At 41.8% G+C, this 27737-nt stretch overlaps 1 protein-coding gene across 10 annotated transcripts in view; it reads right to left on the bottom strand.

Annotated features, from left to right (window-relative positions):
• Positions 1 to 27737, bottom strand: part of FOXJ3 (forkhead box J3) — a 157983-nt gene that overhangs the window by 90391 nt on the left and 39855 nt on the right. The window lies entirely within an intron of this gene.

The following is a 27737-nucleotide window of genomic DNA, read 5'->3' as shown; positions in this document are numbered from 1 at the left end:
CAGGTGGGAGGTAGGAAGAATAAAGCAGGGTAGACAAGAATAGCAAGGAGACAAGCTAGCTGGGGGAGTAGACTGAAAAGAGGAATGCAAAGTCAAGGACACTGATGAGCAAGAGAAAAGAATAGGCAGTACAAGGCAACAAGCTTAGGAAAACTAAAGCTCTAGCAGTATAGGATATAAGACATTAAATATACAAATGATCACCAAGAAAAGGAGCATTAAAATTAAAAGATCAAGGACAGGCTTGGGCAATTTAGATTCTGTAATGTTCTTCTCTCCAAGGCTGAAAAAGTCAAACAATTACTACTCAAAAGAAAGAAAACAAAATTTGCCAGGTTAGCATATATTCTAAAAAGGTGGTAAGCTGCTCTAAGAATTGAAGATAATAGTACAGAATACACACTGAAATGTTAACTTTCAACAGAGGACACAAGCCATTCAATACTAGAATCAAAGAAACAGGAAACAGTGACCCTGACAATCAAGTAGAGAAGAATGAAAAGACTGGGAAAGAAAGCAAAATGAAAGCAAGGTATCCTGGACAAAAGAAAACAACTGTGCCCAAGAAAACCCCAAATAGGCCCCACAGTCCAAATGGTTCCTAACAAAAAACATCCTGAGAAGTGTGTTGGCTCTGAACTTCTAGGAGGCACAAGACAATGAAGAGGCATAAGAGCAGAGGCTTTGAAGTAAGGGAAGACCAGAATTCAAGTACTACTCTAGCAGTCACTAGCTCCAGAACTATGTTAATCTCTAAATCACAGCTTTCTCATCTCTAAAAAGAAACAATAACAGTACCTATAGTTAAAATATTACTTTTAAAATTAAATGTGATAACACATATTGCAGAAAAAACATTCAGTAAGTATTAGTTAATAATATTAGTCTAGAAGTGTCTTAGGAGGAGAATAACTCACTATAAAGTAAACTAGATTAAGAAATAACAATTATAAATCTAGAGACAGCCATCAGGATTCTATTTGTATGGCCATTAAAGAGAGTAATGTTGTCTTGTTTTTCTGATATTCTAATCTCAGTTTTCTGTCTCACTTTCTCAAATTCCTCAAATCCACTGCACACATCTTTCTGAAACCTGAACTTTAAATTACTCTCTATAGCACCTTCAGAGATGGGGCGTGGGGGTAGGGGGAAACCACCACCTTACCATGCTACTCTACAATCTCAGCCAGAAATGTTTGTTCCTAAGATTTAGTTAAGTTGTAAGAACTTGTAGAAAAAGAAGACAGGGGGGTCGGTGCTGTGGCGTAGCAGGTAAAGCCTCCGCCTGCAGTACTGGTATCCCTGGGATCCCGGCTGCTCCACTTCCAACCCAGTTCTCTGCTATGGCCTAGGAAAGCAGAGGACAGCCCAAGTCCTTGGGCTCCTGAACCCTTGTGGGAAACCCGAAAGAAGCTCCTGGCTCCTGGCTTCGTATCAGCACAGCTCCAGCAGTTGCAGCCAACTGGGGAGTGAACCAGTGGGTGGAAGACCTCTCTCTCTCTCTGTGTAACTCTGATTTTCAAATAAATAAATCTTAAAAAAAGAAGAAAGGATAATTTAGAGATCACACAATGTTAAAAAGGGAGAAAGCAACCTAGATATTAATCCCATCAATTGAAAATTATGGTTCAGTCAAGTCACAGGCTCTCCCAGTCCAACAGCAGAAATAAAAACAGAGCCTGGATTTCGTGATATGCAATTCAGTAATTCTTCTACCACACATTGTCTATAAAATGAGAATGATAATTAAAATAGTACCTACACTTCACTGATATAAAGTATCAAGAACAGTGCCAGGCAAATACTAAGTATTCAATAAAAGTTAGCTACTGGTGGTGACAGCAATAATAGTAGTTGCTATTATTCACATTTCATTCAATAAGCATTGGCTATTATACCATGCTGTCATCCTATCTGCCTCAATAAAGCCTCCACTGAGTAGAGCTTTATTTTGTTCAAATTCCCAGAGTAGACAGTTAAATGTATTTTAAAAGTTAATATAATGGCGGCTCACTAGGCTAATCCTCCGCCTGTGGCGCCGGCACCCCGGGTTCTAGGCCCGGTTGGGGCGCCGGTTCTGTCCTGGTCGCTCCTCTTCCAGCCCGGCTCTCTGCTGTGGCCGGGAAGGCAGCAGAGCACGGCCCAAGTGCTTGGGCCCTGCACCCGCATGGGAGACCAGGAGAAAGCACCTGGCTCCTGGCTTCAGATCGGCGCAGCACCAGCCATAGTGGTCATTTAGGGGCTGAACCAATGGAAGGAAGACCTTTCTCTCTGTCTCTCTCTCTCTAACTCTGCCTGTCAAAAAAAAAAAAAAAAGGTTAACATAAAAGCATGTTCCAAACTGGAATATAACTGTTATTACAGATGTCCCCTACTTAAAAGCATTTTTACTTCTGTTCCCTTCCAGAGCCAATAATCAGAGTCTCTGCAATATAATGTAAATGTACAACAGGTAGGCATTTGGCCTAGTGGTTAAGACACCCACATTCCATATGAAAGTGCCTAGATTCAATCCTACCTCCAGCTCCTGATTCCAGCTACCCATGTGGGTGAGATGGATTGAGTTCCTGACTGTCCCCAACTCCGATCCCCACCACCAGTCACTACAGACACTGGGAAATGAATGAGCAGATGGGAGTTCTATTTGTCTCCATCTGTTGGCTGTTTCTCTGCCTCTCAAATTCAAAACATCACTTAAAAATAAATATATAACAAGTAGGTACTTAAAACATGTTACAACATATTTAACAAGAACTTATAATTACACATGTGCACAGAGTTATGCTCAGGTAAAAAAAAATACAAACAGGAAGTATGATAAGATTCCTCTCCTCCAGGAACTGAGAGAACAATTAGGAAGATCAGACACAACAGAAGACTGAATGGAAGGACAAACTTAAACTCTGGGTACTATAAAGGCTCAGCATGCACTTTAGCCCTGAGAGGTAGAGAGGGCAAACTTCAGCTAAGCCTTAAAGAAAGTTAAGATCTAAATAGACTGGAAAGAAAAGGGTCCCTGGACTTCAAAGACATCACATGAAAGAATTATCCCACTGTTGTGCTTATATTCTTAAGTTCTACGAGACCAGATTTTAAGTACTCAATAAAATGTTTCTAAAAACTGAAAAAGTGGGAACTTGGTGTTTTTTTTAAAATTTATTAAACTCAGACCAGTGCTGTGATACAGCAGGTTAAAGCCCTGGCTTGCGGAGCCAGCAACCCATATGGATATCAGTTCAAGTCCCAGCTGCTCCATTTCTGATTCAGCTCCCTAATATTGTGGCTGGGAAAGCAACGAAGGATGGCCCAACTCTCTTCACATGGGAAACCCAGAAGAAGCTCCTGGCTTCTGGTTTTGGCCTGGCCCAGCTGTAGTTGTTGTGGCCATTTGGGAATGAACCAGCAGATGGAACACCTCTCTTTGATCTACCTCTCTCTGTAACTCTGTCAAATACATAAAATAAATCTTTAAAAAAAAAAAAAAACAAAACAATTAATTAAACTCTACATTCTTGGTAGTAAAACCAAAAATGCCTCCTTTGATGGTACTTGAGCTGGTGGCTGCAATGGTTGTACATTAAGATTGGAGAACAAAAAGACAACCATTAGATTTGGCCAGATCATCAGTAACTTTAGAAAGAAACCTATTAGTGGATGGTGATGACAGAAATCCACTTGTGTAAGAGAACAGATGCTGGTAAATTTAAAAACAGCATGGGAAGCTCTGAGGAATCTTGTTATAAAAATCTGGTTAAGAAATGTCAGGCCCTCTGTCCTCACTTCATTCCAAGAGCTTCCTAGCTGGTCTCCAGGACTGATTTCTTACAACCCCTTCCACTTAATTACCTCCAGCCCATGCATATACTCCAAAAGAAAACAGTGCTACTGGGGCCAGCAGTGTGGCATAGTGGTCTAAGCCTCTGCCTGCAGAACCAACAACCGGTTTCTATCACAACTGCTCCTCTTCCAATCCAGCTCTCTGCTATGGCCTGGGAAAACAGTAGAAGATGGCCCAAGTGCTTGGGCCCCTGCACTGCTGAGGGAGACCTTGAAGAAGTTTAAGACTCCTGGCTTCTGATGGGACCGGTTCAGGCTGTTGCGGACATTTGGGGAGTGAACCAGCGGACAGAAGACCTCTCTCTCTCTGTCTCTCCCTCTCTCTGTAATTCTACCTCTAAAATAAATAAATTTAAAAAAAAAAAAAAAAAAAGAACAGCTTTAAAAAAAAAAAAAGTGCCACTTTCATGGTTAGCAAGCCCAAGCCCAAACACTTTCAATGACTCTTTTTCTATTACTAAATCTAAACTCCACATTTTCAACTACTTTATAGCTTTCATTAATCCTTCTCTATATTCCTAGAGCAACTGCAACCTCTGTTTAGCATTAAACATATTGCTTCATGTGCATAATTACAACATATACCTAAGCTTTCTACCTTCATCCCTGTTTAGCCCCCACCTCCCATTAAGAAGAGTGACCAGGGGTCAGCATTGTGGTTCAGTGGGTTAAGCCACCACCTGGGACATCCACATCCCATATCAAAGTGCTTGTGGTTCAAATCCCAGCTACTCTGCTTCCAAACCCGTTTCTTGCTAATATACCTAGGAGGCAGCAGCAATAGCTCAAATCTCTGACACCCACAGCGGAGATCTGAATGGAGTTCCTAGCTTCTAGCTCTTCTGGCTTGGTCCAGCCACAGCTGTTGCAGACATCTGGGGAGTGAACCAGCGGATGGAAGATCTGTGTGTGTGTGTGTGTGTGTGTGTGTGTGTGTGTCTGTATCCCTTTTTCCCTGTCACTGTGCCTTTTAAATAAATAAATCTTAAAAAAAAAAAAAAAAAAAAAGTGACTATAATCTAGGACTTCTTTTTTTTTTTTTTTTTTTTTTTTGACAGGCAGAGTGGACAGTGAGAGAGAGAGAGACAGAGAGAAAGGTCTTCCTTTTGCCGTTGGTTCACCCTCCAATGGCCGCCGCGGCCAGCGCAATGCGACCGGCGCACCGCGCTGATCCGATGGCAGGAGCCAGGAGCCAGGTGCTTTTCCTGGTCTCCCATGGGGCGCAGGGCCCAAGCACCTGGGCCATCCTCCACTGCACTCCCTGGCCACAGCAGAGGGTTGGCCTGGAAGAGGGGCAACCGGGACAGAATCCGGCGCCCCGACCGGGACTAGAGCCCGGTGTGCCGGCGCCGCTAGGCGGAGGATTAGCCTAGTGAGCCGCGGCGCCGGCCAATCTAGGACTTCTGATGCTACCTAATACTATACCAGATGCAAGTTACCTGAAAAATTACACAGTAATTAGATAAAGAATAACAGCCTTCTTTTCTGGAATTCCCTTTCCTTCTCACTCTCCTAGACTGTCTTCCTTTTTTTGTTTTTTTTTTTGGTGTTTTTTTTTTTTTTTTTTTTTGCTTCTTCAAGACTCAACTCAAACATCTCCCCCTAAAGAAAGTAGAGTCAATTTTCTCTTCCCATCCTCCATCTCATAACCTAAATGAAGATCTTGCTCCTGTAGTACAGCATAAATAGTTCTATCATAAGATTTATACAGAATTGTAACTATCTTAATCTCTGTTGCATAATATTCTGCTCCTTACAGGAAAAAATTTTCGTGACTGAAATAGTGACTGTCCAATGAAGGTGTGCATATGCATGTCTTCAAACAAGTTAATATGAGCTAAAACATTTGTTAAAAGCTAAAAGGAAGACGCAAAAAAGAGAACTCAACAGCATAAAAGCCACAGGATGAAAGTCCTTTATAAATGTGAAAAAATTATGTATGACTCAGCAGCGACTGACAGGTAGCATTACACAGGAACACAAATAGTTCTTCTAGAGCAGCAGAGAAGAATGAGAAGATGGAAGAAAAGAAAAAAAGAACATGCTATTTGTGGGAGACAGCAGGACATGAAGAACTTATGGTCTTAAGTTCTTAAATCTAAGATATCATCTACTGCTTAATAGAAGTTCCATAAGGAATTTTTTCAGTTTAAATTTTTTTTTTTTTTTTTTTTTTTTTTTTTGACAGGCAGAGTGGACAGTGAGAGAGAGAGACAGAGAGAGAAAGGTCTTCCTTTGCCGCTGGTTCACCCTCCAATGGCCGCCGCTGCAGCCGGCGCACCGCGCTGATCCTGGCAGGAGCCAGGAGCCAGGTGCTTTTCCTGGTCTCCCATGGGGTGCAGGGCCCAAGCACCTGGGCCATCCTCCACTGCACTCCCTGGCCATAGCAGAGAGCTGGCCTGGAAGAGGGGCAACCGGGACAGAATCCGGCGCCCCAACCGGGACTAGAACCCGGTGTGCCGGCGCCGCAAGGTGGAGGATTAGCCTATTGAGCCACGGCGCCGGCCATCAGTTTAAATTTTGAAGAGATAAAGAGCATCAAGAAATAATACCTCAAAACAATCTCATATCAAGAGAAAGGGAAGAGGCTCTAATCCTACTTTATGAAACACTCTCAATGATATTTTAGCATATTGCTTGGCCTCTCTCTGCAAATGCTTTAATTCCAAACGAGATGCAAAGACTTATTCACAGAGTTTTTAATTTCACACTATCAAAAAGGAGAAGACAATAAGTATAGAGTGTTGGCTCCCCAAAAGGAGGTAAGAGGAAAATAAAAGGAGTAAGAATAATAAGAGGGCCGGCGCCGCGGCTTACTAGGCTAATCCTCCGCCTTGCGGCGCCGGCACACCGGGTTCTAGTCCTGGTCGGGGCACCGGATTCTGTCCCGGTTGCCCCTCTTCCAGGCCAGCTCTCTGCTGTGGCCAGGGAGTGCAGTGGAGGATGGCCCAAGTCCTTGGGCCCTGCACCCCATGGGAGACCAGGAGAAGCACCTGGCTCCTGCCATCGGATCAACGTGGTGTGCCGGCCGCGGTGGCCATTGGAGGGTGAACCAACGGCAAAAAGGAAGACCTTTCTCTCTGTCTCTCTCTCTCATTGTCCACTCCGCCTGTCAAAAAAATAAAAATAAAAAAAAAATAATAATAAGGGTAATGATATTGTGACCCAAATATTACTGAATCTTCCCACTTCATTCTTGGCACTTGACATGCATCTCCACCCCCCACCCAAAGATTTATTATTTATTAAAAAGGCAGAGTTACAGAGAGGCAGAGACAGAGAGAGAAACACCTTCCATCTGCTGGTTCACTCCCCAAAGGGCCTAAATAGTAGAAGCTGCACTGATCCCAAGCCAGGAGCCAGGAGCCAGGAGCTTCTTCTGGGTCTCCCACATGGGTGCAGGGGCCCAAGGACTTGGGCCATCTTCTACTGCTTTCCCAGGCCATAGCAGAGAGCTGGATAAGAAGTGGAACAGCTGGAACTCAAACCGGTGCCCATATGGAATGCCAGCACTGCAGGCAGCAGCCTTACCTGCTATGCCATAGCACCGGCCCCAACATTTCATCTTAAGATCTCATGGCACAAAGAAATACTACTGAGCAACTGAGACCTCAGAAGAAGTTCTTGTAATTATCACAGCAATGATTCTTGGATACTTCTGACCATATGTATCTCTGGTGATCAATATGTACTATCAATCCTGTTACAGTGTCTCCGTACCCAAGGCAACTTTAAGCAGGAGGCTATGGCAGAGAGCCATCTGTTCTTATCTTCTTCCTTAGGAATACACCTCAATTTTGCTCAAATCGCACTGTGCCTTTTGCCCTTTCTGCTCTCTAGAATGTGGACAATAACTATTGTTCTAGCAGTCACTTCAGATCAATAGGTGATCTTGAAAATGGAAACCACACAGTGAGAAGATATGGGAGGAGAAAGAAGAAATCTGGGTTCTTGGTTTCTTTGTGAACCAGTCTGTGAAGCTACCACTCCAGCCCTGGACTGCTTATCTACCAGACTTTTATATGTTTAACTACTATGACAGAGTCTCTATCAGCAGGTGAATTCAATTCCCAATACAGAATTTGGGATGTGGCAGCAGGATGACATAAATAATGAAACTGGGGATGGCACTGTGGCAGTACAGTGGATAAAGCCTCTGCCCCCAACACCAGCATCCCTTATGGGCACCAATTCATGTCCTGGCTGCTCCACTTCCATCTAGTTCCCTACAAAAGGCTTGTAAAAGCAGCAGAGGATGGTCTAAGTACTTGGGCCCCTATTAACCATGGGGGAGACCCAGATGAAGCTCCTGGCTTAGCCCTGGCAGTTGCAGTCATCTGGGGAGTAACCACTGGATGGAAGATCTCTCTTTTCTCTCCCCCTGTCTTTGTAACTCTTTCAAATAAATAAACCTTAACATAATAAAAATAATGGAACTTTAAACAAGACACTCTCTGGGATGGGTGTTGGGTGCAGTAGTTAAGATGTCACTACAGATGCCCACAGACCATATAAGAGTGCCTGGGATATGAGATATTCAAGTCCCCATTCCATTTCCCGTACAACTTCATGATAATGCCCATCCTGAGAGGTAGCCGGTGATGGATCAAGTAGTTGGGTTCTTACCACCACGTGGGAAACCACGATTGAGTTCTTGGCTTTGAGCTTTGGACTGACCTTAGCCCCAGCTGTTGCAGACATTTAGGAAGTGATGCAGCATTATCTCAGGTGTCTGTTTCTATGTCACTCTGCCTTTTCAAATAGATTAAATAAAATTTTAGGGGCAGAAGCTGTGGCATAGCAGGTAAATCTGCAGCTTACATTGCTGGCATCCCATATGTGTGCTGCTTCAAGTCCCAGCTGTTCTACTTCCAATTCAGCTCCCTGCTATGGCCTGGGAAAGCAGTAGACGGCCCAAGTCCTTGGGCCCCAGCACCCATATGGAAGAGCTAAAGGAAGCTCCTGGCTTTGGATCACCCCAGCTCTGGTCACTGTGGCCATTTGGAGAGTGAATCAGTGGATGGAAGACCTCTCCCCTCCCCCTCGCATTGCCTCTCTGAAACTCTGCTTGTCAAATAAATAAATAAATCTTTAAATAAATAAATAAAATTTTAAAGCAAAAAAGAAACACAGCAAGTTAAGAATGCTGGTATGTATTGGCTCCTGCTCACTACTCAAAAGTTGTACAAGAGCGTTGGTGCTGTAACATAGCAGGTAAAGCCTCCGCCTGCAGTGCCTACATCCCATATGGGCGCCGGTTCAACTACCGGCTGCTCCACTTCTAAACCAGCTCTCTGCTACGGCCTGGGAAAGCAGCAGAAGATGGTCCAAGTCCTTGGGCCCCTGCACCCACATGGAGACTCAAGTTTCTGGCTCCTGGCTTCAGATTGGCACAGCTCTGGTCACTGCAACCATCTAGGGAGTGAACCAGCGGATGGAAGACCTCTCTCTCTCTCTCCCCCTCTCCCTCTCCTCTCTGTGTAACTCTATCAAATGAATAAATAAATATTTAAAAAAAAATAAAAGCTATACAAGAGAAACTTTGATAAGTGTTAGAGAGATAGAGAAAACACAGATTTGCAAAGGGGGGGGGGTCCTATCTGCCTATGGCCTTCAATTTAAGTCAAAAGTTGCAAAATTCTAAGGCCTGTAGGGCTGAAAAAACAGCGTTTCTGAAGTCCAAACTGAAGTAGTTGAAGTAGTAGAAGGCAGTGTTGAATGGTGTAATCTTTCCCCAAAAACTGCTGTTCTGAATGGCCTCATCAGAGCCACCCCACCATTCCCTTAGAAGCTAAAAGAGGTCATTGAAGAACCTGGATGGGGAAAAATAAATTCTTTATTTCCACTGACGTGTAAGTGAAATTTCTTGTTTCCTTTAATTATGAAATAGGTAACAAATAACAGTAGTTTTAGCAGCATCTGTAACTTTGTCACCAATAAAAATCACACATTTACAACAAGTAATAAATTTTGCAGAAATATCAGTATTTCATATAAACTCATTTACTATTTTAAAATCATGACTTTCTTAAACTTGCCACTAAATTTTTAATGTGCTAATTTATAGCACATATTACTATCTCAAAATTAATATTTTGATAATTATACTTTAATACAATGAACTGGTTTCCTTTGTAACCTTAAGTGTTTTATAAATTTTGAAATATTATTTTGAGAAAGGGTCACAGGCTTCCTCAGACTGCTGGAGATTCCATGGCACCAAAACAATAAATCTGGAGCAGGCATTGTGGCCCAGCAGGTTAAGCCTCCTCCTGAAAGCCAGCATCCCATATGAGCACTGGTTCAAGTCCCAGCTGCTCCACTTCCAATCCACCTAGTTCCCTGCTAATGGCCTGGGAAAGCAGCAAAAGATGGCCCAACTGTCTCTGCACCCACATAGGAACCCCAGAAAACACTCTGGGCTCCAGGCTTCGGTCTGGCTCGGCCCCAGTCATTGTAGCAATTTAGGGAGTGACCCAGTGGGTGGAAGATCTCTCTGTCTCTCCTCTCTCTGTAACTCTGCCTTTCAAAAATATAATAAATAAATAAAAATCTTAAAGGAAAAAAAAAAAAAAAAGAGCCCAGCAGTGAGAGCCAGAGGAAGTATCAGCTTTGGAGAGTGACGTGAGAACTGACTGCAGCAGCCCATGCCACTGGTGATATAACCAGAGGCAGACTGTGGTGTGAGTCAAACCTTAGGGATAGGGCACCCGCTGACCCAGTGAAAAAAAAAGGGGGCATGTCTCTTTCTCCCCATTCCCCCGACAATGGCAGTTGGCAGAGAGAGGGAGGGTGCCATTCTGAGTATAAGCAACAGCTGTAGAAGCTCTGGTGAGTGTGCCCAGCAACCAGCCAGAACAAGACACTGATTTGGCAGCAGCACCGGCAGCAGCAGCTCGGGTGTGTGCACCTGGCAACTGGTGGGAAGAAGGCAACATTCAGCCAGCAGCTCTTGTACACAATTATGATTCAGAGATTCTAGCAGAGAGAAAAATCTGCATTCCCCAGACTTTGAGTCTGGCTGGGAGGACTGACAGGGGGAAAGGCAATCACGTGAAACTGAGGTGCCCCTAGCCTCTCAACAAATCACAGGCTCTGGGGCTCAAACCACCTAAGCAGATGGCTCTGGGAACATCTCTGACTCTCCGTGGACTGGACAGGCTAGTGGGGGGTGGGGGGAAATGGATCTTCTGTACCCCCTGACTGTGGGAGCTTTGTGATGAGACTTGGGAACTCTGTGATAGCACAAGAGGGCACAGGGTTTAGGTGGGTATCTGGATAATCAATGTGAGCATCTCCACAGGCTCAGAGCTCCCTGACTGCCTAGGGTGGGTCACGGCAATGGGATCGGTGCTTAGGCTGAGGAACGCCCAGACTTTGTGCAGTCTATATGGCAGCACAGATGAGTATTGCACCCACTGTGGGCTAACACCCAGGCACTGATCACCTTGAAAGAGAGGAGGTAGGCCGGCGCCGCGGCTCAGTAGGCTAATCCTCCGCCTAGAGGCGCCGGCACACCGGGTTCTAGTCCCGGTCGGGGCGCCGGATTCTGTCCCGGTTGCCCCTCTTCCAGGCCAGCCCTCTGCTGTGGCCAGGGAGTGCAGTGGAGGATGGCCCAGGTGCTTGGGCCCTGCACCCCATGGGAGACCAGGAAAAGCACCTGGCTCCTGGCTCCTGCCATCGGATCAGCGCGGTGCGCCGGCCGCAGCGCGCCGGCCGCGGCGGCCATTGGAGGGTGAACCAACGGCAAAGGAAGACCTTTCTCTCTGTCTCTCTCTCTCACTGTCCACTCTGCCTGTCAAAAAAAAAAAAAAAAAAAGAGAGAGGAGGTGAGAGTGTGATTACACCAACAGAGGTGATCATACTCTCCTTTCTGCTAAACAGAGATCTACCATGCCCTACCTGTATGTCACCCTGGATACTCACTCCACCCTGCAGCACTCACCAGAGCTCCCTGGGCACACTCAGCACACACTTCTGGGGATTCTTGGACATACATGTCCATTTCTTCCAAATCTCCCCAAAAAAGCAGAATCAAAGAATTTTCACTGTCAGTGTCAGAGTCTGCCACTGCAACCAGCAGAATTTTGTAACTGACATGGACTGTTACCTATTAAGAGTCTCCCTTTATCCTCTTTTCTGAATGGATAGCTTTTAATGCTGCTATCCTACACCTTCTCCACCACTGTATGTTAGATATATAGAATGCAGATAACTCATCTTTGGTTTATAGGTTTAAAAACCACAAGAAGCCACCCTGGGATCTGATGAAAGGGAACTACACTCAAAGTCTTAGATTTTTTTGATACAGAAAATAGATTAAACTCAGGACTGTCTCCTTTGGGAAGCATGCAAGTTTTAAGTATTATATATAGAAAAAGGAGTACATGTCAGTGTTTCAGTAGCCAAAGAGGCAGATTTTGGGAGAAGCCTAAAAAGAAATAATCTACAACAGACTGACTTTATATTTTGTTACCACATGATTTAAAAAAAATTTTAGCTTTGTAAGTGAAGTAATAACTTTAACTACCTTTCCAAACAAAAATGGCTGGCATTACTTTTTTTTTCTAAATTAGTTATTATAGAGCAGGTGTTTAGCCTAGCAGTTAAGACACTAGCATCCCACATCAGAATGCCTAGGTTTAATTCCCAGACTCTAGTTCCTGACTCCAGCTTCCTGCCAATGCAGATTCTGGGAGACAGTGGTGAAGGCTTGGGTAATTGGTTCCTGCCACCCATGTGAGACCTGGATTGTGCTCCAGGTTCCAGGTTTCTGCCTGGTCTAGTCCAGGCTGTGGTAGGCATTTGGGAAGTGAATCAGAGGACAGAAGTATATTCATGCACTCTATCAATTCATTCATTCATTCTCTCTCTCTCTCTCTCCCTCCCTCCTGTTTCCACCTCTCAAATGACAATTTTTAAAACTTCGAATTAGTTATACTACCAAAATCAAAGTTTCTAGTCTTAGTTCAATTTAAGCACAATAATACAATCAATATCCAGTATCAGAAAAGATATGGCCCTGTAATCAAGAACAGAGGCTCTACATCAAGACTAACTGGATTGGAAATCAAGCCGTTCCACTTTGGTCATTGACATTTAACAAGTAAATTAGTCTTGTTATGCTTCAGTTTCCTCATCTGTAAAATGAGGCTAAAACAGTGCCTACCTCAAAAGACCCTTGCAAGGATTAAGTAAGCTAATACACATAAATCACTAAGGACAATTTCTACCACAAAGTAATCACTCGACAAATATTAGCTTTTAACAATATTACTAAATTCACACCTTTAGGATTCTCTGAGTTTTACATGATTGCTGCTCTTAGTGCCATTACACTTAACCAACTCAAAATCACAATATCATCATTTGGTAGTCTCAATGGAAACAAGCCCCTCATTCAGTTCTACTCTAAAGTTACCCAAAAAGTACCATGTTAAAATTCTGTTTGTAGTTTGTACACGAGAACAGAGAGCAAGCTTAACTCACAGAAGTTCTCATAATGACTTCTGAACCCCTCCACAAAATCCTATGTATACCACAAAGCAGTTCTAAATCCACAGTTCTAGGAGTGTAAAAGCTCTAGTTGGGTAACTTACAGCAGAGAGAAAAAGGAATGGCAAGGAAAAGAAAGAAATGTATTTCTATTAATATCTAGTATAGGACCTGCTTTCTCCTGGCAAAATTTCAATATAATTTTATCCAGCATGTTTCTATTCCTATACCTTTTTCCTCCTCTTTCACACTACATTAAGCATCCAATTTTGACCCAACGTTGGTATTTCAAATTCCAAAATTAATTACTTGCTGTTCCCCTCCAATAAAAACTCCTACCTTTTCAAAGCAGTTTAACTCTTTTATTTAGGAGGAACATGGATAACATTAAACAACTATGAATAATTGAGGGGCCGACAGTGTGGCATAGCGGGTAAAGCCACCACCTGCAGTGCTGGCATCCCATATGGGCGCTGGTTCCTGTCCCAGCTGCTCCACTTCTGATCCAGCTCTCTGCTATGGCCTGGGGAAACAGGGGAAGATGGTCCAAGTCCTTGGGCCCCTGTACCCATGTGGGAGACTGGGAGGAAGCTCCTGGCTTCGGATCAGCGTGGCTCTGATCGCTGTGGCTAATTGGGGGGTGAACCAGCAGATGGAAGACCTTTCTCTCTCTCTGTGTAACTCTGACTTTCAAATAAATAAATAAATCTTTTTAAAAAATAATTGACCCTAGCCTAGGCAGCTCATGACAAGAGCCTAGGTTGATTACTGATGCCATAAACAAGAGTGTCAATTTGTTAAGTCAACAACAGGAGTCACTGTGCACTTACTCCTCATGTAGGATCTTTGTCCTTAGTGTGCTGTACATTGAGATTTAATGCTATAACTAGTACTCAAACAGTATTTTTCACTTTATGTTTCTGTGTGGGAGCAAACTGTTGAAATCTTTACTTAATGTATGCTAAACTGATCTTCTGTATATAAAGAGAAACGAAAATGAATCTTGATGTGAATCGAAGGGGAGAGGGAGTGGGAAAGGGGAGGGTTGCGGGTGGGAGAGACGTTATGGGGGGGAAGCCATTGTAATCCATATTCTGTACTTTGGAAATTTACATTCATTAAATAAAAGTTTAAAAAAAAACAAAGATAGACATGTTAATAAAAATGAAACCATATGCACTCATCTCCAAGATTAAATCATTTTCTATCAACAGTGAATCTTATTAATCTATTTTTCCACTCATTCTTTTTAATAGATTAATTTATTTGAAAGAGAAGTGTCAGAGATGGAGGAAGACAGAGAGACAGAGAGAAAGAGAGCAAGAGTGAGCACAAGAGAGAGAGGGAAACAGAGAGAGAAAGAGATCCTCTGCCCAGTGGCTCACTCCCCAAACAGCTGCAACAATTAGCACTGTGCCAAGACAAACCCAAGGGCCAAGAACTCTGAGTCTTCCATATGGATGGCAGAGGCCTTAGCACTTAGACCTGCCACTGCCTTCCTAAGAGTATTAGTAGGAAGCTGGATCAGACTGACATCTGCAGGGATTTGAACCTGCACTTCAATACAGTATGCTGTCACCAACAGTGGCTTAACCCACTGCATCACAACACCAGCCCAAGCCCACTCATTCTGTACTTATCCTATTTTATTATTTTAAAGCAACTCTGAGACAACATTCAATTTCATTCATTCATAAAAATTGAGGTTTCCTTCTTTAGGCTGTTGGGAGTTTTGTTTCTTGTAAAAGAAGCAAACATGGTAACTTGGAATTGAAGTAGGATACAGAGAAAATTCTTGCAAAGCATATTCAGCTGCTTGGGTTCAGGTGTGGATTAGCAAGAGACTTGGATTTAACCAGGAGGGTTGAAAAAAAAATAATTGACCCATTAAACTTCCTATGAATGCCAACATTTTTAAAGATAAATAAATCTTCATTTGTTTACAGTATTTTACAGGATGGAGGAATCAAAATTTAGGATGGAGAATTCAAAAAACAGCAGGTCAACACTCTTCAAAACTCTTAACTTTCACAACTTTTATTTCACTAAAAAATATTATTTTTATTTCACTAAAATTCAAAGAATTCTCACAATACAGCATATGTAAAAATCTGGAAGATTTACTGAGAAAATTGCTATTGGTAAACACCACTGTGACTTCAGACCTACTTATAAAATCAATAGTTGAAACTTTATGCAGTCATTTTGTAGAGTTTTAGTTTTAATTATTTTGGAGTTTTAGTTTTAATTATTTTGGAGACCAACACTAAGATATTTGAGGAAATAAAAGTTAACAACACATTCAATCTGCTCTAGTGTATGCAATTTATTGTGGACTAAGCGGAGAGAAAAGTTTTAACAGGCAATTCTAAATCTCCCCTGCTATACAGAGGAAAATTTCTTTAATTTTTTTCTTGAAATGAGAACTAATTAGGAGTTCTCTTCACAATGACTCTTCAAGTATTTTGTAAAAGCATTTGGGTTCCTCCTTATCTAAGCTGATAAAGTCCAAACTTTCCAACTTTCTCATAGGATCTGTTTTGAGGACCACAACACATCTATTGCTCTTTTCTAGATTATCTCCATATTATTCTACAAGCACTTAATCTTACATCATAAGATTGTACTCTGAACTCATACAAGTCACACTCTTAGAACTCTATTTAGATTACAAACAGCTATTTCCATGCTATATGTGTGATTTCATCTTAAAATATTTTTTTAATTCAGGGAGGAAAAACAAACATTTTTGGACATTAACTACTCTGTCATTAAGTAAATACTGGACTTGGCATTTAAATTTCAACCTACCTACTGAAGTTATCTAGGTCTCTCAGGAACTGGAAAAAGAGACAACCAAGAACACTCAGAAACATCTTCATAACTATTATTTTAAAAATCCAAACAGAATTTGCTAGTAACAGTTCTTAAATTTAGTTTAAAAAATAGAGCAGGCAGTTGGCCTAGTGGTTAAGATGCCAGCTCCATTCCCAATTCTAGCTTCTTGTTAAAGGGCATCCTGGGAGGTAACAGCTGATGACTCAACTAGTTGGGTCCCTGCCACCTACATGGGACATCTGGATTGTGTTCCAGCTTAGGCATGGTCTCACCCCAGCTCCTACAAGCATCTGAAGCGTGAGCCAACAGACGGAGTTTTCTAATACATAAAAACTAAAAATAAGTAAATAACAAATCCTTCAACTAACATGTGTCCACTGGTTCATGCTGTTCATTAAAGGTTTATCCTGATCTCTGCACCCATACTGCTTCAGCTCACCATCCAACATGTAGCGAGTATTCTATTTTGAGTTTTACTCCACATATCCTGCCACCATGCCATTATACCAGCAAGTAAGTTATAAAAACTGAGAGTTAATACAGTGGAGAGTGTTCCTATCCTATATTTTAGTGTTGAAAATGATACATAGAAAATGCTAACAAAACAGCTTAGGGGCTGAAGCTGTGGAATAGCAGGTTAAGCCACTGCCCGTGATGCCAGCATCCCATATAGGCACTGGTTCATGTCCTGGCTGCTCCACTTCCAATCCAGTTCCCTGCTAATATGCCTGGGAAAGCAGCAGAAAATGGCCCAAATGCTTGGGCCCCTGCCACCCTCATGGAAAACCAGGATGAAGTTCCCAGCTCCTGGCTTCTGCCTGGCCCGGCTCTAGTCACTGCAACCATTTGGGGAGTGAACCAGCAGATGGAAGATCTCTGTCTCGCCCTCTAACTCTGCCTTTCAAACAAACAAATAAAATATTAAGAAGAAAGAGAAAGAGAGGGAAGGGAGGAAGTTAGGAGGAGGGAAGGAGAGGGGAAGGAGGTAGAAGGGAGAAGGAAGGAAGAAGAAAAGAAAACAGCTTAAGTTGCTACATGTAATGTATGCCCATGATTCAGTAGTTATCAAAGTATGGTTCAAAGATGCTTTCAGACTATTTCATAATAAAATGTCTGCTTGTTTTTACTCTGATAATCACAAAGCTATACAACACAATTTTCCATATGCTACGTGACACATAGTATCACAACAGATTTAATGGGGAGGCAGAGATAAAAATCTAGTTTTCTTCAACTAAGCTGGATGGTAACAACATTTGCAAAAATATTAAAGCAACATCAATTTTTTCACTTTTTTTTGGAAAAATAACTTTTTCATAAAATATATTAGCTATGTTAACATATAAAGGGTTTATTATTCTATATGAATTAAAAGATTTAATTTGTTACTGCCTTTAATTTGTAATACAATGAATATTGGTAGATATAACCCACATAAAAGTTCATTACAAACTAAGCAATTTTAAGAGACAAAATTTGAGAATACTGTTTCAGTAAACTGCCATCTCAAAAACTAAAGCTCACTGTATCTTATATATGTTTATATATATTATGTTTGTAACAGTTTTATATATATTTATAAGAGTACATTCTGGGGCCAGCACTGGGGTACAGCGGGTTAGGGCCCTGGCCTGAAGCGCCAGCATCCCATGTGGATGCCAATTCTAGTCCCAGCTCTTCCGATCCAGCTCTCTGCTATGGCCTGGAATAGCAGTAGAAGATGGCCCAGGTCCTTGGGCCCTTGCACCCGTGTGGGAGACCCGGAAGAAGCTCCTGGCTCCTGGCTTCGGATAGACGCAGTTCCGGCTATTGCAGCCATCTGGGGAGTGAACCGGCGGATGAAAGACCTCTCTCTCTCTGTCTCTACCTCTCTGTAACTCTGTCTTTCAAATAAATAAATTAAATCTTAAAAAAAAAAAAAAAAAAAAAAAAAAGAGTACATTCTATGTAACAAATTGACCTTCATCACTTTGTCTCTTATGACAAATGCATCAATAACTCACACATTTACATGTAAACATGTGTTTCTTAACATACTGTATATATTTTACATGAATTTTTTAATATTTAATGTAATATTAAGATAAAGGACTTTGGGGCCAGGACTGTGGTATAGCGGGCCTGTGGTATAGGCATTCCATATGGGTGCTACATCAAGTTCCAGGTGCCCCACTTCCGATCCAGCTCCCTGCAAATGTGCCTGGGAAAGCAGTGGAGGATAGATAGCTCAAGTACTTGGGCCCCTACACTCATGTGGGAGAGCTGAAAGAAGCTCCTGGCTCCTGTCAGGCCTAGCCCTAACCACTGCAGCCATTTAGGGAGTAAACTAGCAGATATAAGATCTCTCTCTCTTTCTCTCTGTAACTCTGCCTTTCAAATAAAGAAATAAAATATTTTTAAATGCAAACTTCTAAAAAAAAAAAAAAAGGAGGAACAGCTTTAAAGTATCTCAGATAATCCAGGCTTGCTTTTTTTTTTTTTTTTTTTTTTTTTTGACAGGCAGAGTGGAGAGTGGACAGTGAGAGAGAGAGACAGAGAGAAAGATCTTCCTTTGCCATTGGTTCACCCTCCAATGGCCGCCGTGGCCGGCATGCTGCACCCGGCGCACTGCAATGATCCAATGGCAGGAGCCAGGTACTTATCCTGGTCTTCCATAGGGTGCAGGGTCCAAGGACTTGGGCCATCCTCCACTGCACTCCCTGGCCACAGCAGAAGAGAGCTGGCCTGGAAGAGGGGCAACCGGGACAGAATCTGGCGCCCCGACCAGGACTAGAACCCGGTGTGCCAGCGCCGCAAGGCGGAGGATTAGCCTAGTGAGCCACGGCGCCGGCCCAGGCTTGAATACTTACTCTCCTGCTTATTAACTGCATACTTCAACAGGCTACTAAGTCTCAAAGAATTGTTCTGAGGAATAAATGACAAAATGTACATGGAACAGCTGCTATGCAAGGAACACCTGGCACACAGTAGGTATTCAACAGATGACCATTATTATTATTATAATCAGTGTTACTAGAAACCCTTAAAAAAAGACATGTTTGCATGTATTTCCTTTATTAGCAACATACTGTATACTGCATACAACAAATACAGTTGAATTCAGTTCTACACTATAGATAAAAAAAAATCTTTTGCAATATATAAATTTCCCCTGGTAACAACAAGTAAATAATGCCAGACTTTTAATGAGGTGCACAGAACCTGAAAAGGACAAAAATAACATCTAAACTACCTGGAAGACTTCTTAGGTAAGCAATGTGACACACAGCTATTTAGCAATATAAAATGTCTTTAACAAATGTATATAGGTAAATATTAATGTCAGCATAATACAAATATTAATAAGTTATGCTACAGAAAGCCTATATTACTAAACAGTTGTGTGATTACTTGACTTACGAATTGTTCTCAAAAGATCTCAACCATTCTAATTACTTTCAGATTCCCTGCTGCATTTTCAAGTATAACTAAGTTAAAAGAAAAATTAGATTGAGTCTAGTAGAAAAAAAATCACTTGAATTTTTACAAAAAATGGACCAAAAATTAAAAGAAGTAGGTAGTCAGGGAGGGATCTGAATGAAGATACAGTCAACTAAATCTGAAATTTTAGAAGATGCTAAATAACTATGGCTTCCTTGAGCACATGGTAGGAAATAAGTAGTTTCATCAAGAGAAGACTGTGGAACAGGCACAAAATTAGGATGCCACTTGGGACATCTGCATCCCACATCAGAGCTCAAGTCTCAGCTCCCAATTCTAGCTTCCTGCCAAGGCACAGATAACAGTTCAAGTAGTAGAGTATCTGCCATTCATGTGGAAGATCCAAACTGAGTTTCAGCCTGGTCCAGCCCCAGATGTTATAGGTATCTGAAGACTGAACCAGCAGATGGAAGGTCTCTGTGTTGTCTAAACATTAAAATTAAAATTTATGGGAGAAAAAAAAAAAAAAAAAAACAAGCCACGGCATTGTGGCACAGTGGTTTTAAGCTACTGCCTAGGACACCAGCATCCCACATGGGAATGGGAGTTCCAGTTCAAGTCCCAACTACTGTACCTCCAATCTAGCTTCCTGTTAATGCACCTGGGAAGGCAGCAGAAGATGGCCCAAGTATTTGGCCCAAGGCACCCACATGAGAGACCAGGATGGAGTTCCCGACTCCTTCTTTGGCCTGGTCCAGCCCTGGCTGTTGTGGCCATATGAGGAGTGAATCAGTAGATGAAAACTCTGCCTTTCAAATAAATGAATAAATATACTTTTTAAAAAAAAATTTAACAGAAAAGATAGCAATGTTTTAAGAAACTTGCTGTGCTTGATAAGAAAAATGCAAAGACTATGTTAAAAGTTCACTCAACTCTTAAAAATTGTGACTAAAAGAGAAGTAAAACACTCTATTAGTCGGGGCTGGCGCTGTGGCACAGCAGGTTAACACCCTGGCCTGAAGCACCAGCATCCCATATGGGCGCCGGTTCTGGTCCTGGCTGCTCCTCTTCCCATCCAGCTCTCTGCTATGGCCTGGGAAAGCAGTAGAAGATGGCTCAAGTCCTTGGGCCCCTGCACCCACGTGGGAGACCTGGAGGAAGTTCTTGGCTCCTGGCTTCGGATCAGCTCAGCTCCAGCCGTTGTGGCCATCTGGAGAGTGAACCAGCAGATGGAAGACCTCTCTCTGTCTCTACCTCTCTCTGCAACTCCTTCAAATAAATAAATCTTTTAAAAAAAAATCTTAAAAAAAACCCTAGAATACTAAATGTCTATGAATTTTGCCACTGGTCGACTGACCCTACAAATTAGTTAAAATCTGTTCTAAGAGCACATCATGATTATGAACTATTTTAATACATCAACATTGATGCTCATTACAATTTTATGATCTGAAAGTGTCTGAAGATAGCTTCCAAGGAGATCCCAGTGCTATCAGGTTTGAAATGTGTACCAATAATCAATCTGTAAAGATGTTACAATTTATACTTTAACAGACTCCAGACTCCAGAGGTCTCTGCCTAGAATAGAGACTTACTTTGCTTTTTCTACTACTGGCTCCTTTTAAAGACCCTATATCTTTTCTGTTTCAATTTCTTTCTTGGCAGCCTCACAGCTTCTTAGCTTTGATGTCTTTAACACATACCTTAACTATTATTTTCTTCTCATAAAATATAGCAATTTCTTCCTTAAAACATCTCAATCTTTTTCCTTTTTTAATGGTAAATGTTGTCACATACTTAAATAAACATGTAAAATGTTATTTTACAAACATGGGTTTGGGAAACTAACAAGAACTGTCAAATTTATATGTTATAAAGAGCATTTAGGCCGGCACCGCGGCTCACTGGGCTAATCCTCCGCCTGCGGCGCCGGCACCCCAGGTTCTAACCGGTCGGGGCGCCAGATTCTGTCCTGGTTGCTCCTCTTCCAGTCCAGCTCTCTGTTGTGGCCAGGGAGGGCAATGGAGGATGGCCCAAGTGCCTGGGCCCTGCACCCGCATGGGAGACCAGGAGGAAGAACCTGGCTCCTGGCTTCAGATCGGCGCAGCATGCTGCCCATGGTAGCCATTTGGGGGGTGAACCAACGGAAGAAAGACCTTTCTCTCTTTCTCTAAAATATATATATGCATATATATATATACATATATATATATAAAGCATTTAATTATAACTGACCTCAGATTTGTAATTACACAGTTTGACTTCCCAACTGAAAAGTTTTGAGCTCCTATCATAAAATACTCATTTGTGTGCTGTGTTGGGATCTTGTGCAAAAACAGAAATCTAACAATCAGAACAAGGGAAGATACACAATTTATTCTGAGGTCCATCTTTACTTTTTTAGATGGAATGGGTATTATTTATGCACTATGACAAACTAAAAACCTCATGGAGGGTCCAGCGTGGTACAGTGGGTTAAGCTGCCACCTCTGATGGCAGCATCCCATGAGCACCAGTTCAAATCCTGGCTGCTCCACTTCCAATTCAACTCCCAGCTAAAGCTCCTGGGAAAACGGCAGAAGAGGGCCTGCAATCCACATGGGAGACCCAGATGGAATTCCTGGCTCTAGTCTGGCTCAGGCTGGGCAGTTGCAGCCATTTGGGTAGTAAACCAGCATGTGAACAACCTCTCTCTCTCTGCTCTGCTTTCCCCACAACTCTCTGTAATTCTGCCTTTCAAATAAATAAATAAATCTTTTTTAAAAAGTTCATGGGGACCATTGCGTGGTATGGTGGGTAAAGTAGCTGCCTGCATCCCGTAAGGGTGCTGGTTTGAGTTCCGACTGCTCTAGTTCCGATCCAGCTACCGTCTACTGGCCTGAGAAAGCAGCTGAAGATGGTTCAAGTTGCTTAAGCCCCTGCACCCATGTGAGACCTGGAAGAAGCTCTAGGCTCCTGGCTTCAAACTGGCCTAGCTCCAGCCATTGTGGTCATTTGGGGAGTGAACCAGAGTATGGAGGAGATGTCTCTCTATCTCCCCCTCTTTCTCTGTAACTCTACCTTTCAAATAAGTAAATAAATCTCTAAAAAAAAAAAAAAAAAAAAAGTTCATGGAAAGTTGAATTAAAAGATGAGCTTAGGTGTAAAAAATTTTGAAATCCATGCTTTTTTTTGCATAATATGTATTTTCTATGGACTTTTTGAAGCCTTATTATGTATATAAACACAAGAAGGTGAAGAATGGAAAGGAGACAGTAGAGGGGGACACTTCATATTCTTAAACAATGTATCAAATAGAGTAAATAATTTGATGTACTAATATTCTAGCAAGAAAACTACAGTGGATATATCTTCAGGAAGTCATAGTCCATCTGCTGGGGATAAAAATGTGAAATAATGTTATAATGAGGTTTTTCTTAATTAAATGTGAATTTTCAAGCAGGTAATTTAGGTTATATTTTATTTTAGGTTGACATATATGATATGCAACATGTTAAAGATTTATTTTTTATTTATTTGAAAGGCAGATTTACAGAGAGAGGAAAGATCTTCTATCTACTGGTTCACTCCCCAAATGGCCACCAACAGCACAGGCTAGGGCAGGCCAAAACCAGGAGCCCAGAGCTTCCTCTGGGTCTCCTACCTGGGTGCAGGGGACCAACTGACTGGGCCACTACTCTGCCTTCCCAGAAGCAGTAGCCATCTCTTTCTGCCTATTCAGTAGAATAAAGACGAATGAACTACTGATAGATACAGCAACACAGATGAATCTCAAAATAATTATGCTGCACTGAAAAACATCAGGCTCCCAATAAAAGACAGTATGATTCTATCTATATAAAACTCTAGAAAATTCAAACAAGTATGAGTATTTATGGGTCAGAAAGTCAGGTTAGTAGATCCTTGAAGAGGAAGGAATGGAGGGCAGAATTACATAGGAAAGCTAGGAAATTTGAGGGAAATTATGATTATGTTATTCACTATATTGATTGTGATGATTTATGATTGTAAACATTTGCCAGACTTATCAAATTGTACATTAATTATCTCAGTAAATTTGTTCATACACACACACACATACATATATGGATATATGTGTGTATACATAGATTCACATATAAATATATGAATGACTTGGAGTAGACAAGGATTTCTCAGCTTGAACATAAAGAGAAAACCATAAAAAAAGATAAGTTGGATGTCAGTGAAATGTAATACTTCTTTGCTAACAAAGAAACTGCATCCATAAATATTTAATGAATTCCTATAACTCAAGTTAGGCAAACTACCCAGGTTTAAAGTGAACAAAAGATTTTTTTTTTTTTTTTTTTTTTGGGACAGGCAAAGTGGACAGTGAGAGAGACACAAAGAGAAAGGTCTTCCTTTTGCCGTTGGTTCACCCTCCAATGGCCGCACCACGCTGATCCAAAGGCAGGAGCCAGGTGCTTCTCCTGGTCTCCCATGGGGTGCAGGGCCTAAGCACTTGGGCCATCCTCCACTGCACTCCCGGGCCATAGCAGAGGGCTAGCCTGGAAGAGGGCAACCAGGACAGAATCCGGCGCCCCGACCAGGACTAGAACCCGGTGCGCCGGCGCCGCAAGGCGGAGGATTAGCCTAGTGAGCTGTGGCGCCAGCTGAACAAAAGATTTAACAAAGACATACAAATGGTCAATAAACACATGAGAAACACTCAGCATCATTAGTTATTAAGCAAACATAAATTAAAACCACAATGAGAGATACTATCCTATACCCAATAGAATTCTAAAATCAATCTGAAAAGCAATAACCATCCTTGATGAATTTCTTCTAAGCCTCATAGATTTCTTCTTGGTATCAATAATGAAAGTAACTACATCGATGCAGTAACGTAAAGCATGAATGATTACTGTATTCTGAATGGCTTCCAATTTACTCTCTTATACTACATGGGCTACTCTCTTAGGTTTCCATTTATTGTATTTAGATCATTGGGGTAGGGAACCTTTTTTCTGCCAAGCGCCATTTGGATATTTATAACATCATTCTCAGGCCATACAAAATTATCAACTTAAAAATTAGCCTGCTACAGATTTACTGAATTGCAAGACAGGCCTGCAGATGCCTTGGTACCCAGACCAAATGATTCTGCAGGCCTCTTAACAGCAGGGTCAATAGGATGTTCCCCACCCTTGGATTAGGAAGCATCATCTATTCTTCTCAGCTTCTACCTATTCAAACAGTCTCATCTTTGCATGCCTCCAAGATTTGTACTTTTTAATACAGCTGATATATCACTCTGCAAGTTCCAAATACATATTGAAAGGGAGGGAAAGGAGTGTTAACATACCATGAAGAAATAAATAGGTCCCAATAATTAACTTGTCCAAAGTACCTATTCCCAAATAAGCACTTGTATAGAGCAATCTAATCTTTTGTTTTCCTTGTCTTTTGTTGCTTTTATGAGATCCTTGAATGGTAGTGAGTGCATACATATTCAACATATGCAGTCATCTGTTGCTTAAGAGCAGGGTTATGCTCTAAGTGCTGCATCATTAGGTAATTGCAAATATCACAGAGTAGCCCTAAACAAACTACAATGGCAAATTAATCTTTAGGTCCATTGCCGTATACAGTGTGTTGTTGACCAAAACGCCATTACATGATACATGCCTGTTAAACCTCCTGAGGACAGAACTGAGGCATGAGTCCAACTTCAAAACCACAACTCTAACAATACTCTGGATATTCTGATACCTTGACTAAGTATGTCAAAAGATGTAATTTTTTTCTTTTCTTTTTTTTTTTTTTTTTATTTAACAGGTAGAGAGAAAGGTCTTCCCTCCATTGGTTCACTCCCCAAATGGCTGTAACGGCTGGAGCTACACCAATCCAAAGCCAGGAGCCAGGTGCCTCTTCCCACTTCCCGATCTCCCATGCGGGCGCAGGGGCCCAAGAACTTGGGCCATCCTCCAATGCCTTCCCAGGCCACAGCAGAGAGCTGGACTGGAAGAGGAGCAACCGGGACTAGAACCCAGTGCCATATGGGATGCTGGCGCCGCAGGCGGAGTATTAATCTAGTGCACCATGGTGCCAGCCCCTCTTTTTGAGTATTATTTTATACTATGTGCACTGTTGGTAGTAGCAAGTTTTATATTTAAATCCTCTTTTATCTCGCTGGTAATTTAGTGATCCTTTTTGTTTCCTATTATCTCTAACCAATTTCCCCACATGAATAAATTCTTAACCCAAATTTTTCCAGCATTTTCTCATTAAAAAAAAAAAAACCTAGTGCCCTTTGCAACACATTTTTCCCCAATTTTAAACAATCTATCTCAAAATTAAAATCACTGATTTTCTATCACTTCTCCCTCCAATCTCCTATATCAATAGTTACTTTTTATTTGTTAGTAGTAGCCTCAATTAAGTGAAGAATGTGCTTGGCAACTTTCATTTAAGGAAGCCTGAAATGATAATAAATACTTGAAGCCAAGACTTTAATGGTTAAGAGCATAGGAACAGAGCAAGACTATAAGGAATCCCAGCTCTGTCCCTAATTAGCTGCATGACCTTGAAGTGCTTAATTTTCCTCTGTTTCCTCACTTACGAAATGTGGATAATAACGGTACTGACCTAATAGTTACTGGAGAAATTTAATTAATACACTTAAAGTGTTTAAATAATGTTGGCCTCTTAGTAAGAACACCATAAATGCTAGCTACCAGAGTCAATATTGAGTCACAAAAACAACTCTTATAAGTTCATTAAGTCAATAATCAATGGTACTCCTCAGTACCCAATGTTCAGAACTGGAGGCCCTAGGGAATTACATTCTTAGATCAAATATTAAACTTTATTTATTGACACCAGCATTGTCCAATAAAACTTTCCACAACAATGGAAATGTTGTCCTGTCCAACACAATAGCCACTGATCATATGTGGCTAGTGAGCACTTAAAATGTGGCTGGTGTGACTAAGAAACTGGTTTTTTTTTTAGATTTACTTATTTATTTGAAAGTCAGAATTACACACAGAGAGGAGGAGAGGCAGAGAGAGAGAGAGAGAGAGAGAGAGAGAGAATCTTCCATCGCTGATTCACTCCCCAACTGGCCGCAACAGCTGGAGCTGCGCTAATTCAAAGCCAGGAGCCTAGACAATCTTCCAGGTCTCCCATAGAGGTGCAGGGACCCAAGGACTTGGGTCATCTTCTACTGTTTCCCAGGTCATAGCAGAGAACTGGACTGGAAGCGGAGCAGCTGGGACAGGAACCAGCGCCCATATGGGATGCCAGCACTGCAGGCAGCGGCTTTACCCGCTACATCACAGCTCCGGCCTCAAAACTTACCTTTTAATTTTATCAACTTTGACCTTACTCAAATAGCCGCATGAGGCAAGTGACTACCACATCGGCCAATGTAGCTTTAGAACAGGGTGGGGATGATTTGGAAATTTGTAACATCATCACAGGTCTTACAAAATTATCAACTTAAAGATTAGCATGCTATACAGAGGATGGTGGGCCCTCGCTACCCACATGGGAGACCCAAAAGAAGCTCCTGGTATCAGCGTGGCCCAGCCCCGACTGTTCAGGCCATTTGAGAGTGAATTAGCAGATGGAAGATGTCTGTCTGTCTCTCTAACTCTGACTTTCAAATAAATAAACCTTAAAAAAAATTACCCTGCTATAAATTTATTGAAATTTGAGTTCTTCCTGTGGTTGCCTTGGCCAAACCAAATTTTTTCTCAGGCCTTAGCCCACAAGCTGGACATTTCCCACCCTTGCTTTAGAAAGTAAACCAAAACACATTTTTGAAAAGGTTTCTGTTGCATGGAAAACCAAGACACTGTGGCAAAAAATGATCTACATGAAGGATCTCTGTGAGTGAGATCCCAGTAGAAAGAAGGGGCCATCAAAGGAGGAGTACCTTTCTCTGAAGAGAGGAAAGAACTTCCACTTTGCATATGGCCCTGCTTAAATACTGACAGTTTATGAACTCAAAAAGCTTCCATAGCCTTGGCAGCTCATGAAAAAAGCCTCGGGTGATCACTGATGTCATAAATAAGAGTATCAATTGTTAAATCAACAACAGGAGTCCTCCATATAGGACTTCTGTCCTTAATGAGTTGTACTATGAGAATTAATGGTAAAACTTGTCTTCAAACAGT

This window comes from Oryctolagus cuniculus, chromosome 7, assembly GCF_964237555.1.
Source record: "Oryctolagus cuniculus chromosome 7, mOryCun1.1, whole genome shotgun sequence".
Taxonomy (NCBI): Eukaryota; Metazoa; Chordata; class Mammalia; order Lagomorpha; family Leporidae; genus Oryctolagus; species Oryctolagus cuniculus.
Note: the sequence above shows the minus strand (reverse complement) of the source record. Positions and strands in the feature narration are given on the sequence as shown.